A 15,925-nucleotide genomic window follows, 5' to 3' on the forward strand; every position below is an offset into this window, starting at 1 on the left:
AATGTGCTGTGTGTAGGAGTTTATTATGGAAAATATTTTGACAACCTTTATTATTTTCAAACACTTCTATGTGTCACCAGAAAATTAGAGTTAAAGTAAATGTTATCCTAACAGCAGTCTTGTCTGCATCGCTTACATGTCCATCCTTTATGGAGTACTGTCTGCTCCTTTACAGGGAATTAAAGCCCACTGTAAATCTTCATGTGGAATGAAAAGAAAATTATTCTAATCCTTTGAGAAAGGAATATACCAATTACATACTTTACTGCTTTCCTAGAAGCAGCAATATCAGCTTGTTTTTGAGGGGCTGGTGCTTACAAGGAAGGAATATACCAATTACATACTTGTAAACGTAATTCCTCTTACTTCTGTATTCTTCAGTGCCCTTCCACCATGATTTATCTCTTCTGGGGTCTTGTTTTGGTTTTCCCTAATTAAGGTGCAAAGTTAAAATGCAGAAGTGGGGGTGTGTTTCTCTGCTAGTTTGAATTTTTTCCACAGTGCATGGGATAGAGAGCAAACTTTCTGGTTTTGGTATGAGGGTTTTTTAAGGGTGAAGGGAGATACCTGCATCCATTTCAACCCTCAAATGCTGTATTTGCTTGATCTTATATCTTTGCTTGCTCATGCCCTGCTCTATCATTATGTTTTCTGGGAATTTCACAATTCATGAGCCCAGCAGTCTCCCTTTTCCCTGCGGTTTTTGCTCCTGTTATTTCCTGTTCCTCTCTTCTACCCAGTACAAAGCAGGTGCCAGTGTATTTCATAAACCAGGAGTTAAGCTTCATAGCTTAAATACTGATGTTCTGTGAAGAGCATTTTTAATCATCAGGCAAGTATTTTACAAATGGAAGAGCATCGGCAGAAAGGTTTGCAAGTCAGCAGCATCAGCTGCACCAAGGCAGTGCTTGTGCTAACATACCTTACAGGCAAGAAGTCTGGGGCTTGCACTCTTTCTGTAGAAGGTGTTTTCATATGCTTTTACTACCAGTGATTCTGGTTTTGGGGAGGAAAGCTGACCAGCCAAGGAGTAAATGATAGAGGATATCACTGGTAACATGTTCCTGTGTGTGGGAGCTCTTCCATCAGGTTCAGTTTGGACAGCCTCCATCTTTTCCACCACCACCTTCACTCCCCTTGGTTTTCAGTTTCCCCATGCAACACTCGTGGAATTTGCAAGCCTGCTTGCAGCAGGGTGGGGACTTGATCTTCAGATGGGAAGAACCAGCAGTAACTCAGGAAATCTGTGGTAAAGTAGGGCTTGAAATGGGGTGTCTCACAGAATCCACTGTTTCCCACACTAACATAACATTCCTTTGCACTAACATAATTGTTGTGTACTAATGCAGATCAGTGAGAACTATTATTGCAAGGAAGGGGAATGCTCTGGTACTGAGGTATTGCATGGTACCGCAAATTGACTCTTGCAGAGCTGAGATGACTCCCATTCTTGTTTGAGGTTTCTGTACTTAGAATTTCTTTCAGATGAGCCCAAGCTCTTGAAGAAGAGTTGAGCTAAACAAGTTGTAGATTGAAGAGGGCTAAACAGCCTCAGAACCACTGTTTGGGTCTTAAGTACTTCCTCCTGAAAGTTGTTTTCTCCTATGAGTGCGGTCCATGTAGCAGGAGTAGCTGTTAGCAAAGTTTGAAGTCAGAGGCCCAAACAAATGTTATACCTTATGTGGGAAATTGGGGCTAAGGCAGAGTGCTATTTAGCCCCTTGGGTGAGTAAGGCATCAAATGCTGTAATTGACAATAAACTGTTCTAGAGGCAGCTTAATTTCTTTGGAGACTGTTCTCTGTATTCCTCCTTCTGGCTGTATGGACAAATTCAACACTTTGGTGAAGATCTGCTTTATTTAAGGTTTCAGTTAAGCTGCCTCCATGCCCAAAGATGCTTTTTGGCTGTATTAATAAAGAAACTGCTTTTGACAGCTTAGATCAGTTGTACTTTATTGCAAGTGAGCACTGGCTGGAAACTTGGCAGGCAGGGTTTTTATGATCCACTGGGGAGATTGTAGACTTTCAATACTTAAAGGGGGCTTTTAAGAAAGGTGGGGACAAATTTTTTAGCAGGGCCTATAGCAATAGCACAGGAGGTAATGGTGTCAACTAATAGAGGGTAATTTTGGACTAAATATCAGGAAGAAATTTTTTATTTTGATGGTAGTGCAACACTGTAATAGGTTGCCCAGAGATGTGGTAGATGTCCCATTCCAGGAAACAATCAAGGTCAGGTTGGACGGGACTCTAAGAAACCTGTTCTAGTTGAAGATGTCTCTACTCGCTCCAGGGGTTTGGATTAGATGACCTTTAACAGCCCCTTCCAACCCAAACCATTCTGTGATCCTGTTAGCTGAGGCAGAGCGGGCCAGCACAGCTTTTGCTGCCCCTCACTCCCCGAGCAGGACCAGCTGCTGCCTGCCTCTGCCCTAGCAGGAGAGCCCTTCTCACGTCTGCTTCCTAACATGGATTTCATGGACCCCATTCTGGGGTCTTTGTAAACTGCTTAGGACTGTGTGTTGTTAAACGCTTGCACATTGCCTGGGCTTGTTGTCCCTCGAGGTACTGCCAGCTCTGAACCCTTGCCAAGCAAAATTAGTCCACCTGCTTCCTGGCTCCAAGCATCTTGTCACCCAAGCCCAGCAGAGCCTTGTTTAAAGAACAGAAATAATTGTGGTGCGGCACTGATTCCCAGCAGGTGTTCCTGTCACAGGGTGAATTAGGGAATGAAGATGAGCCCAGGAGTAGCTCCATCCCTTATTTAGCCTGTTTTTCAGAGTAGGGAGTATTTAATCTTTCAACGAGCAGGAAGACTCTCCTGTGTCTCCCCTGGCCTTTTTGGTTAAAGTTGGTGCCCCTGAGCTTAGGGTGGAAAGGAGCAGCTGGAGAGTATTCAGTATTCAGCTCTGCTCCAATTAGGATTTCCAGAGGGCCGGTGTTTCACAGCTAAAGCTACATGTTTTAACTGATAACTTGGGGACATCACTTCATGTGGTTTCTTCCCCACACCACTTTTACTCCCCACCCCTCTTCCTGGAGATAATTAATTACTTGTGCATCTGAGTAGTTTATTCTTAAATAATTCCTTTAGCCATTGCTGTATCACATTTGCTTTTTTTCCTGGTCTATCAGTTGTGCCCAACACCCACATGATACGTGAATTTCTGACCATGAAGCTATTGAAACACCAAGACTTTTAAATCAACTAATGTCACCCACACAAATTTGTCCTTCCCACACTTCCTTGCCAGCCAAACTTCCTTAAACAAGCCCTTTAGGAAAAAAAATGCAGGTCATTAGGTTCTCTTAAACTCTCCTTTCCTTGTGTTGGTGATCTGAGTGTGTATCCACACACACTAAGGAGTAGTGCTTCCTTGAGGTCTGTCACAGCTGTTTTGGAGGAATTTTGCTTGCTACTGCAGTTGCATGCTAGCTTAGCCTGGAAGTCATTTAGACTGACAAACGCAGAGCTCTGCTGCTGCTAATAAAAAGCTGCCTCTCAGGGCTTCTTTGGCGGGGCTGCCAGCAGGCACGACCCTGGTTATTTGGGGACTGAGCGTGCTGAGCTTGGTTGCACCCTGCAGAGTCCAGCACGAGTGGAAGTGTGTGGCTTTCTGGGCAGTCAGATGCCTCTGAGACCTCCAGCTCTCTCTCTGTAGCATCTAGACTTTCCCTGGCTCATAAATACATTAAAAGGAGAAAATACATGTCAGACACCAGGATTCTGTAGTTGTGCACATTCCTGAAGCAAAATTCTCTTTCATTTATCTTGTTTTTAATTTGCTGGTTCAGCAAAGACCATACTGGTGTATCCTGTTTCTATTCAGCTCTGTTTTAGACGTGCAGTGTAATTCAAGAACATTTTAACTGTAAATGCTTGCAATAAAAAGTATTTTCCTACTCTTTCCCACAGAATTATCCCTGGGTGTGGACTTTGCCAGTTTGCAGTAACTTCAAGGCTTTTTCTAGTGTACAGTATTTTTTTGAAAAAGGAAAAAAAAAATTGCTGGGAGCTGTATTTGTGTTCTGCAAGTCCTAATAATAAAATAGCATTTATTTTAAACCTCTCCAAGCAATTTCTCCCAAAACTTCCCTGTCCAGAAGTGTGCATGCTCTTTAACAAAATACTAAAGACATATTCTGGTGCTATGAGAAGACAAGACCACAAATTAAATTAGATGAAAAAATTAAGTTGGTCCGTTCTGTGACATAAATGAAAGATGCTTTGGAAAAAACAGAATGAGGACCCAGTATTCCTTCTGGATAAGGCCTCAGCATGAAAACATGAACAGCAAATGAATTTATTATTGAAGCCATGTACATCAAAGCCAAATTTGCCAAGAAACTCTCCGGCCTAACCTACAGTTGTTGTCTTTGCTATTATTAAATGTCACATGGTGGTGTGTAAGCTAAGAGACTGGGATTTTTTTCCCATTTAGATTTTCTATAAATCTGATGAAAATGGGCTTGGCTTCACAAACTCCTTGATCTGTGTGTAAGTCTGTGTGACTTAAGTGAGCTGTAGAACCTCAGACTGGCCTCTGCCCTGTGGGACTTTCACTCTTACAGAGCCACCGTGGGGAGGCACCAGCTTGAGTGAAAATGACTTCAGGGTCCTTGGCTTGTAGGCTAGAGAGAATGGAATGGAGTGTTTCTCAAAGACAAATACTTGCTTTTGACTATTCTGGTTGATGTTATTTGTAGGGGGAAAATGCTTTCTCCAGAAAGAGCAGAGACCAAGCCTCAATTGTTTTCTAACTTGTAAAAGACTGTGAAAGCCTTTAAGAAAAGCTAGTTTTCTGAAACGGGAGAAAAAAGTTTTGGGAAGTGATCTTGATTTCCCTGCTGCTAAGACCTGGCTAGAGCCAGGACAAAGTTTTTAAATTTAGAAGAATTCCGAGAGCTTTTCCCAAGATTTGTTCAACATAAGCTGCTGTTTGGGAGGTGGAGTGAGGAAGAAAGCCTGCCCAGTTTCATGCACGTTCGTTGATTACAAGGCTGTAATGCTCAACTCTTCCCAGACGTCTAAAATCATTCTAAGTAATTGAGTTAAAGTCATCATTTATCATACTTACTTAGCCTAGATCTAATCGTTCTTTCCAGAATTGTTTGCTGAATTGTTTGGCATGTCTAACCTTATTGGCCCTGTTAACTTCTTATCCCCATTTGACAATTCTAATCTTTCTTTCTGCAAGGAGAGAGACAGGCATCCTTAGAGGCTTTTGTGACTTGCTGTGCAGCTAGCCAACAGGCATCCACTGTAACTTTCAGAAGGATACTTGCAACTGCTAGAGGAGATTTGAAAGGCTTTCAGGTTTAATGGGCATGGAAAGGAGGTTTTCTCAGCAGGATGGTTTGCTCATTTACTCAGTTTTATCTATCGTTAAGTACTTGAATTTTTTTGTTTTAAAAACAGCATTAGAAAGTCTGCTAAAGTTAACAGATGTCAGCAGTCAGAGATTGCTACATCAAGCCTAGGGCAAAGGATATATATGGTGCGTTTTGCCTTTCGCAACCCATGCTGTGGTGTCTTGCTTGAGACACTTTTTTCTGAGCTTGTAAAATCACTCTTGGCTCTAGTTGTTTTCTGAGAGTATGACTGAACCACTTTACAGGAAAACACTTAACAGTGTGGTGCCTGAGTTGCACCCTGGGGACACAATTTTTCCCTCCCTCGTAAACCAGGAGTGACACATCCAAAGAGTCACAGGGTTGTGAAACTGCAGTCAGCAAGGAGAAACCCCAGCCTATATTCTGTATCATATGCAAATTTAGGGCTATCATGACTATGAGAAGTTTTCATTAAAAGGAGAGTGGTGCAGGGAGTTAGTCTCTCTGGCCTCGTGTATCCCTCCTGTTGGGGATTTCAGGGAGTTTGCAGGCACACACTGAAGAGCTAATGTATGCCACAATTGTGAGAAGTTGGATCCTGCCCCCTTCCCCCCTCCCCTCTGTGTCTGCATGCATAATTTTACATAATTCATGTTCTGATGCATATTGCTGTCATTTGCCACCCTGACTTGCAGCATGCTCAACACAGCTCAGTGAGTTGGAAGACTTCTTGTTATCCTCAGATGGAAAGAAGGGTCATCCTCTGTGCACACTTGGTGCAGGGACCTTCAGAGTATCTTCCCTTGGGTTGGGCACAATGGGCTGTAAGTGATTGATCTGTCACACTGGAGCTTTGAAGTTGGAGCTTTAACTTTTTGTGTGCTACAGTCTGTTCAGAAAGGCAAGGGCTTATTTATGTATGGATTTTATTTTCAAAAGGGTTGTTTGCTCGGATATGAACATTTCCCCTGAGACCGCTTGCTCACAATGGGACTCTGCGTCAGAGCTGGGGCTTGAGGCCCCCAGGAGGGAGCCTGGCCAGCAGCCCTCACCTCATCCCTCCTGTCACCTCCAGCCTGCCGTGCAGCGCTTTGGCAGTCCTGTGACTGCATGTGGTCCAGAACACGTGGACCCAAACATAGTCCTTAAATCACAGTCTGAATGTGTCACATTTTAGACCTTACCTTTAAGGTCTCTGTGCCTTAAATTCAACTCTCTGTGCTGGGCTGATAACTCTGCTGATGTCTGCCTCTGCCTCACGCTGCAGCTGGGACAGAGGTGTTCCCTCTGCGGAGGTGTGCAGGGGGCTGAGGCCCAAAAATCTCTCGTTGTCTCAAGGAGGGCAGAAATAGGGAATGTGTGTGTCTGTCCAGCTACTGCCCAGCTCCTCTTTTCAAGCTGGCTGTCCCCGTGCAGTGTATCAGGACTTGGCTATGTCTCTTTATTGCCTTTTAAATTAGCAAGTCCTGCTGGCTAGAGGCCAGAGGGGCGGCTCTGTCATGTGGATATGACTGCCCACTCTGGTCAGCTGCCCAGAGGCTTCAGAGGGTGCACTGCTCTTCCAGAAGATGGTGATGGGGTTAATAGCCACTCTGCCCAAAGGGCCTGAGAGCACCCATGATGCTTGTGCTAGGAGGGGAGGTGCCAAACTCACCTCAAACTCCAGACTTTCCAGTGTACTGGAGCTATATCTCTTCCTTTACTTTGATCTGGGCTGTCCTTTGTACTAGGTATCTGAACAAAGACCAAAGAGTGATAGAGATCTTACATTGCAGGTTGCTCTCTTTTTAGTTACCCTCCTATCCCTCTCCGCTCTCTTCTCAAGGAAATAAAGGCATTAGATGTCATGTCTTGGAAACCGAGGAGTTAAAATGCATGGGCTTTATGGCCATGTTGAATTATCATAGTTGTTAGCTACACCTGAATGATTCCCAGAGGATGGGAAAATGGGCTGGAGAAAGAGGCAACAGGAGGTTGTTTGCATTCTACCAGCACCAATATTGATGAATGTTTGTACCTGTGGCCTGGGCATCCAAAAGTTACATGGCATGAAGTACAGATCTGGCTGCTAGAACCAGAGAGGCTTTGGCAAAAACTGTAGCAGTGTAGTTAGCAGCTGTGGCTGCACATATGGTTGGATGTCTGCTTTTTCCAGCTCCTTTCAGTGGGAACTGAGGCAGAGTTCCTTCCAGTAGTGCTTAGACCACTTCCCTGGGTGTATATTCCCCTCCTGCTTTCATTCTGGTGTGCAGTGGAAACAGCACACAATTACAGATCTAACAGCTTGGGGAAAAAAAACAGGTCTGCTCATTTCTATCTACTGTATCAGACAAAGGCTCTAGCTCATCCTCATCTGTGGCCAAGAAGCACAAAGTTTGCTTTTGCTTTTCACATCCGTGTGGCCAGCAAAGTGGAGCAAGTTGCTGCAGTTGCCAGCTGCCATACAGGAATGATCTAGCAGAAGGATATCGACCAGATAGGAGGCTGCTGTAGTACACCACACAGGCTGAACACACAGAAGTTGCTGCCCTGTGTATGTCCTGTCTATGTCAGTGCAAAGTTTCCATCCAGTTACCTGATCCCATCCTAGCAAATTAAGCTATGTTTGCAACTAGATTTCCCAAGTTTGGAGCAGTGGGTGGCAGCCCTGCAGGGGGGTTCCAGTGTCTACCTTTTGGGCAACCATGTTAAAATCAGCACCTCCTTACCAAGGGAGAATCAGCATGGTTCAAGCTCTCCTGGTTCCTCATAAGCTGTGCTGTGTTAACTCCAGAGTCTTTCAATGCTGTCTTCTTTAAAGCTGCTTTTCCAGTAGAGTAATTTGAAAACCAGGAGAGATTGCCATGGAGTATGGTGGCTTTTTTCTCTCATTTTGATTGAGGAAGTTTGGATTAAAAATGTTTTGACTGACTTTTGTTTTCAGAAAAGAGCTACCAAATATAGATGTAAGTGTAAGAAAGGTAAAAAGAATGCAGTGCTCTGACAGCGATCCATCTGCTGATTGCTGTATGTACCAAATGTCAGGATGAGATTGGTGGCCTTAGAATATAAATCCACTGAGGCACAAAGAGTGCCTTCCTTTGCTTTTTTACAGTGCAAAATGTGTGTATGGTCTGTGCTGAACAAGTGCTGAAAAATTAGTGATTGCAGTTTGCTTTTGAGCTGGGGAAGCCAGGCCTTGCCAGCCAGCCTGGGGTTAGGAGCACTCGTGATTATTCAGCTCAGTCTCAGCCAGCAACACACATTTTCCCTAAATGCCTTAGTTTTTTCTTCCCAATTATTTTGAAATCCAGGAAGATACACTGTTTTCTGTGGAATTTCTATGAAGTAGATATTTATAAACTAAAACCTGTGAGACTTGAGCCTTACTGTTTGGTGGGGTGTTTTTGTTTGTGGTTTGTTTTGGTTTGTTTTGTTTTTTATCTGAAATGAGTTTTTGGCTAGAAAACATCAGTTAGGCTTGTGTTTGAGGGGAAAAAAATATTACTAAACCAAGAAAGTAACCTCTGCTTCTCCTTCCAACTTGCTTTGCTTTGATGAAGTGTGACCGGATTTTGACTGTGTTCAAAATCTGAAAATCAAAAGGAAGGCTTCTTGCAAAGGCTTGTTTGCTACCTAAGTACACCTGGATTTATCCTAGCCCATCTGAATCCTGCTCTTGTATCAGACAACAGTGCTTGCCTGATCCATCTTGGAGATGTCAGTGAATTTACAGCCTGTCAACCAAGGAGGTGACCAGGGTAAGAAAGTTAAAAATCCATCTCTTAGCTAGATCGCATTGTAGACTTCCCTTGAAAGCGTATCTGGGCAATCCAGGACCTGACTGGAACGGATGGAAGAAAAGGACTAGGGATTAATCCAGCTCTGAAGTCTTGACAGCACCCAACAGAAATTATTCCCTGACTGCTTTTGCAGTCTGTTCCCTACTCAAAGCCAGGATTTGTCCTTGGCGGCTACCACCAAGTAGAGAGCTGGAGGTCTGACTTTGTATCTCTGAACAGCTGTGTTTCATGGGTTTTTGGGACTTTGTTTATTTTCAGCTGTGTTTTGTTTTGGAAACATGGTTTAATCCCTGAAATAAAAGGCATCTCTTTCCTTAGAGGAGGAGAGGTTTGTAAGTGTGCGTGTAGTGGCAGGTGGTTTCTGGCAGTGTGTTTTCCTTTCAAATGTTTATTATTTGACCAGGTTCATAGTTGCCATTTGTAAAATCCTCTTCTTGTTAGGCTAAAGCACTTCTCCATTTCAGGACCTGATGCCTTTTTCTGTTTACCCATATTTCTTTTCCTCCTCAGCCACCTCGTTGTCTCTGCTCTTTGCTGAAGAACCCTTGCTGCTCTTGCCTGCACCTGGTTGTTGCACATGTTAACAGGACAAAAGCCCCTCTACGGAACAGCCCCAAGGTGAAGAAGCAGTATCAAAAGGGTGATGGGGTAGCTTTGCTGGGGGTCCAACATGGACCACTTAGCCTTGCCTGGGGGAGGGGAGTGACATGGTGTTTTCTACTCCCTGCCTTGGTGATCCCTAATGACAGTTTTTGCTGCTTTGGTTCATGTAGGAGGCTGCTGCTCCTCCAAGTCAGGGGGTTTCCTGACTAGGGTAGAACAAGCTGTGCTTGCAGATCTGTTGGGTGCTGTTTTCAGGAAGGAAAGAGAGGAGAGAGAAAACACTTTTTCTTATGAATATGAAGTCATGTTTAGATCTTATGTCTCTATCTTGTGCTGAGGATTTTGAGTTTAGAGGAGTCTAGGTCCCTATTGAAGTTTGAAAATACTGTATTTTCTTCTGAAAATATAACATTTTGTTCTAAAGGCAATGTGGATAAAATGCAGTACTTGGAAATAAATTTTTGAGAGCTGAATTTAAGGGAAATGGATTATTCTTTCTCATTTGCTTACTACTGTTTCTGCTGGACTAGGGTGACAAAGTGAGACTAGACCACTTGAGTTGCAGTGTGAGGAAAAGAGAAGACCCTCTTTGATCCTGAATGCTCAGTCAAGAAGCATTTGCCAGTAATGCCAAATGGGATTTATTTGTCAAGTCCTAGATAGAAGCCATCAGGGCCTGGAACTAAAGAAAAGAAGCAGGTACCACACTGTAAACTTGGGTTCAACATATTGACTGTTAATCTTCTTTTACCTACATAATATGAAGATTATTAACCTGACAGCAAAAGGGCCTACTGGGGGGTTAAGTGTCACGTGGAAGAGATTATCACATTTTTAAAAGAATTTGTGTTGGTGACTGTAACATAATAAATGTATTTGGTACCTCTTTAGATCTTCTGTAAGGGGTAGATAAGCATTGATCACCCAGTGTGATGGGGGCTGGGGAACTTGTTTTTTGATCTTTTAATACCAAGTCAGAAACAAGAGCTCAGAGTTGTTAATGAAAGGAGCACATACATTTGTTATTATTATTATTCACTTTCCTGTCTTAAAGAGACCAAGAGGGAGTTAATGTAGAGAAGTAGGAAATAAATACTTATCATCTTCACATTTGCACTGCAGATTAATCTGAGGAATAAGGTTAGTAGTTTTTAAGCCTCTTGCATATTTGCTGGGTGAACTTTTTAACTTGATCTCTCCTTTTACTTTTTTTCTAACCAAAAAGCTTTCCACTTATGGATTTAAAAGGTCACAAGGTTAAGCAGAAATCAGAAGCTGATTTATTGTATGAGAACCCTTAGCAGGGATTTTGACCAATGCTGTATGAAAGTTTGTTGTGGTTTTTTTTTTTTTCCCCTTCCACTGAGGCTCTGAAGAGATGTTTTGGTTTGTTTTGGTTTTGGTTTTTTTATATGCTAGCTTCACTTGCCTCATATTCACTTCACTGAACCTCACAAGGTTCTCAGTGCAAGAATGATTTTCTTATTGTTTCCAAGTAAAAGTCCAGCTCAGGGGGGGTTGGGGAGTGACAATTCTGTTATTATTTTTTGCTGATCTCAGTATTCACGGTTTGTTTCTCTTGCTGGTCAGTAAATAACAGGGTAATCTTATGGTTGTCAGGAGCAGATCTGAGGAAGGCTCTGTTGTGCAAGGGCAAGGACAACAATGGATGTTGTGATACAACATGGATTGAGGGCTCTGGCTGAGGGGGCTGTATTAGATGTTTACAATGCATCTTTAAGGGAGACACAAAGCAGAGATCCTTACTGCTTATGAACGCTAGAGATCCTCTGATGTGTTTCAACAGCAAGCGCCTTGGCCAGACTATCTGAGGTAATTAGTCAGTCTGCCTGCATTCCTCTTTCAGCCTCAATTAATTATGAGTCTCGCTTTAACTTCTGGTCAAAATCGTTCTGTAGTGGTGTTACAGGATGTTAACCAGCTGCCACCTACTGCTTCCATCGATGTTTTATAACTGCTGTACAGAGGACTTGAAAACAAGCTCTCCTGCTTGTGCAGGCAGCCTCTACTGCTGCTGATCTCTTCCTCCCTGAACACTTGTTCCAAGAAAAGGATGAAATGATACTGCCTGTACTGGTAGCAAATACGCATGCTACAGCAAGCAAATGATTTAGTATGCTTCAAGGGTAAAGCTGTTGCTTTTGGTTTTCCAGCCTCTATCAATTGAAATATAAACAGAGGCCATCAAAGAGACATGTAAGAAGATTCAGTGGGAAGAGCTGTACTGAAATATGTCTAGAGGTGGCAGTTTCTTGGGCAGGCTTGACAGGGAAAGTAGGTTGTATCTTTATTAGGCCTATAGCTATTGTTGAGGGAAGTAACCTTTTAAACATGTAAATGTGGTGTCACATATCTGAAATAGAAGCACCAGCCTTCAAAACTAAATAAATACATGTTGGGAACACTTTCCCTGAGTTTCGCAAAGTTATGTTAATCACTTAGACCATCTGTTGGAGAATGTGTAGCTGTGAAGCCGGGATAGGTTAGGGGTATGCTAGTAAAAGAAGTAGTAATAAAATCGTTAGTCTCTTTAAGGTAGAATCAAGTGACCATTGTAAAACTCTTTGGAAACCAAGTTTTAATTGCTTGTTTTCTTATTCTTTTTTAAAAGTAAGTAAGATTTTTGGTTTGGGTTGTTTGTTATTTTCTAAAGATGCGTCTTCTGAGAGGCCTCAAAAATGTGTTGTGTTGCTGTTGTGAGGATACCAAGCCAGAGTTCCCTGGTGTATCAGGTGGACAAAGGTGGGAGCTTTCTTGCCTGTCCCCTGCCTGAGCTGGGAGAGCTCTGCGGTGTCCTGGGCAAACTCTGCCTGGCCACAGTAGCTGGGGGATGCAAGACAGTTACACTGCAACTTTATCCTGAGAGGAAGCAGGCCAAGAAATATGAAGAAAAAGGTTCAGGTCAGTCACCCAGGAAGTGTGGTTTGTTCCTAATGGCCAGCTGGCTAACCTTTTCAGCCTGACAGCATCTCTCCTCCTTAAACACATAATGAAATGTTGAAAAATTGTTTGGATATTATTATGACACTGGTATTTCTTCAGGAGGAGCTGTCTGTTTTGCTTAAATAAAGCCCCAAAGGAGGTGCTTGTTGTCCTAGGATTGCCTTTGACTGGTGACCCAAATAAGATAACAGAGTTGCCAGGGAAGGACTGAGTGCTGACAGAAATGTGATTAATCTTGACTAGACAACTGTGTCAGAGCCACTTTCAAATTGTTTGGGTCCTCACTTAACATGTAGTATATTTGTGACCACTCTTCTGTCCTTCTCCTTTAGCTTCTTTCTTTCTCAATTCCAAAACAGGAGTCGTTTGAATGCTTCTTTATACCACACTGATGTGCCAGTGAAAGTTGTAATCTAGCCCCCTGATTGCAGTATGTGCTGTCAGTGAATCTCATGTGAGCCACGAGAGGCACAATTACAGGGAAAAGCATTCTTTAGGAAAAAGTAACTGTCTGGTTAAGTTGCCTTGCTGTTTTTCTGCACATACCAAGTTACACCTGAGAGCATGCTCTTCATCTGGTCTTGTACCTGCTCTGAAGGAAACGTATGAGTGTTTGAGACCCCTTGTAAAATACACAGGAAGTACGTTGAGTCTCATGGTTAACTTTTCCCCAAATGTTTAGTTTATAGAAGGCTGTGGAGATGAGATGTTGCCCTGCTGAGATGCATAAAGCGGGGAGCTTTTACCTTTTAGGAGGCATAGGTGGTAGCACCCCAAATGAATTAAGATATGAGACCCAATAAAGAGTAACAAAACCCTTCAAATTATTTGGGAGGTTTCTCCCCCCTTCTGCTGCTCTGATTTCTGTGATTTAGCAAACTTTGTTGTTTAGTTGGTGTGATTAGTGCCTCCTGCACCATCTACCGCAATGTTCTAATTTCAGGTCAAGAGGAAGGAAATAAAGGCTGCTGTGTCAAACAAAGGATGTCACCGTTCTCCATTGTTATGCCAATAGCAGAACTCATAAAGCAAGTGAAATTGCAACTTGATGAGAGAAGCAGACCACAAAATTGTTCTTAAATGTTGCAAAATCTCTGAAACAAAGTTGATTCCTATCATTTTATTACTGTGTTTAAGGAAACCAAATGCTTTTACAAGAGCTGTGGCTCTGGGAGGTATCTCCTTCAGAATAAGACCCTTTAAAATACTACCTGTTACCCCTGGAGTAGATCTGATCACCATTCAACAGGGCCAGCCGTCCTTGTGTCCCATATCCTGCTGTTTTCCTCATGAACTGGAAGGCTCATAAAGTTTCCATCAGGAACTGCTGCTGTAAACCTGAGGAACTGAGGCTTCTTGGTGGCTGCTTACTGCCTCTCCATGCAGTACTGTGGTAAATCCAAAAAAACAATTTATTTAACATATTGGTGTAGAAAGGTCACCAATCTTGCTTTGCCAGCTGCCGTGTCCAGCTTGGAACCCCTGTCCTGCAGCTCTTAGAGTGCTTTCAGGGATTCATAGATAATCCACCTCTAGAAAGATTTGGGGTTTTTATTGTTGTGATTTTTTTTTTTCAATTGGACAATAATAGCAAATCAGGTGCTTAAAATATTAAAGGATTAAAGAGGGTTGTGCTGCATTGAATCGAAGGTGCCACTGCTCTTCTGCAAAAAAAAAGGAGAATGAAATGATTATCTGGTGTGACCATCTGTGAAATGGCATTGAATAATGACATAGGTACTTTGAAGGACAGATTCCCTGACGTCAGGCTTTGCTCAGACTTGGTGAGAGCGAATCAGATTACTTAGCCATCAAGTTTTTCGTCATCTTGCCTCCGTCACTCGCTAGTGGCTTATGCCTTGGGGATCAGCAGAATTGTAACTAAAAATATTATCCTAGTACACCTGATCAGTTACAGAACATAATATGAGAAAGAAAATGCCTCTACAAACCCCAGTATAATTACTTACGTCTCTTCATGATGAATCATAAATGTTCTGCTGATAGCTAGATTAATACTCTGTAGCAGTTTAAAAAGATAATTTCCAAGACACTGGCACAGGTTGCCCCAGGAGGTTGTGGATGCCCCCTCCCTGGAAGTGTTCAAGGGCAGGTTGGATGGGGCTTTGAGCAGCCTGATCTAGTGGGAGGAGTCCCTGCCCATGCAGGGGGTTTGGAACTACATGATCTTTAAAGAACCTTCCAACCCAAAACCATTCTGTGATTCTTCTGTTAACAAATGTTCTACAGATAGCTTATTGACTTCTCAATTGCATGAGTTATTTGAAATTATTCACAGATTGTTCTTTGGTTTGCTGGTTGTTTTCAAGCAATTCCTTTTTAGTATTCAGTGGCTGGTATTCAAGTGTTCAACTTCAATTTTGACATATAGGTCACACTGTAGTATTTCTGCTACTTGACTAAATGTATATAATTAATAGCACCCTGCTTCTTGCACGAATATTTGCATTGAATTACATTTTTTTTACTCTGCAGCCATTTTTTAACATTTGTTTGAAAAGAATTGTTTCAGTTTCTGCTGGTAATCTTCTTTACAGGAGTATTTGTGGAAATACTAACACACAGTGGAAATTACCGTAAATTAACAAATTTGCTGTAAAGTTTCAGCTATGCACTTTGCTGTATTTTTATTACTTTAACTGTGTTTTCCCATTTTCTATGATATCAAAATCTAAATAATACATACTTTTCCCCATGGTGAAATTAAGCAATTATTAGAAAAAGATTCACATATGTATTGTTAAGAGTTATAAGCATTTGCTGTGGAAACTGTATGTAGTGACCTCCATCCTCAGTGCTGGCTGCTCTCTGTCTTGTCTGTCTTTCCATCTGATTTTTCCCATTACATGTTCCTAGGACCACACAATTCTGCTGAAAACTGCAGTACCATTAATGTAAAATCAATTGATAAATAAAATTCAACTCTAACTGGGCAAGCCACAGGCATTAAATAAGTAATAGCTGGCCGTGCTCCCAAGTCCTAGTCTTTGTTCTATGGCCTCTCAGACCCCTTCTCCCTTGCCCTCCCCAGCTCTCCTCCCTACTCTGGAGAGAGAAGATAAAAAGATTCCAAGTGTGGAGACATTTCAGTCCAAGGATTGCAGAGAGCATGTTTGAAATTCTTCTATAAATTTCTAAAATAGCTATGAGAAGCATGCTCTCTTGCTGTTCAGAGATAAGGGAAAACTGCCCTTGAAGAACAAAAGTGTCCAAAATATAAA

At 42.4% G+C, this 15,925-nt stretch overlaps 1 protein-coding gene across 3 annotated transcripts in view; it reads left to right on the top strand.

Moving 5' to 3' along the window:
- TSPAN18 (tetraspanin 18) overlaps positions 1–15,925 on the top strand; it is a 182,423-nt gene that overhangs the window by 91,731 nt on the left and 74,767 nt on the right. The window contains exon 1 of one of the 3 annotated variants that reach the window (XM_051621350.1): positions 9,658–9,734. The exons of the other annotated variants lie outside the window; for them this stretch is intronic. The gene's annotated coding sequence lies outside the window, so the exon portion shown is untranslated. Of the gene's footprint in view, positions 1–9,657; positions 9,735–15,925 lie in introns of those variants that run through there. 3 annotated transcript variants of the gene reach the window in all.

The sequence above is a fragment of the Apus apus genome, chromosome 5, assembly GCF_020740795.1.
Source record: "Apus apus isolate bApuApu2 chromosome 5, bApuApu2.pri.cur, whole genome shotgun sequence".
NCBI classification, from domain to species: Eukaryota; Metazoa; Chordata; class Aves; order Apodiformes; family Apodidae; genus Apus; species Apus apus.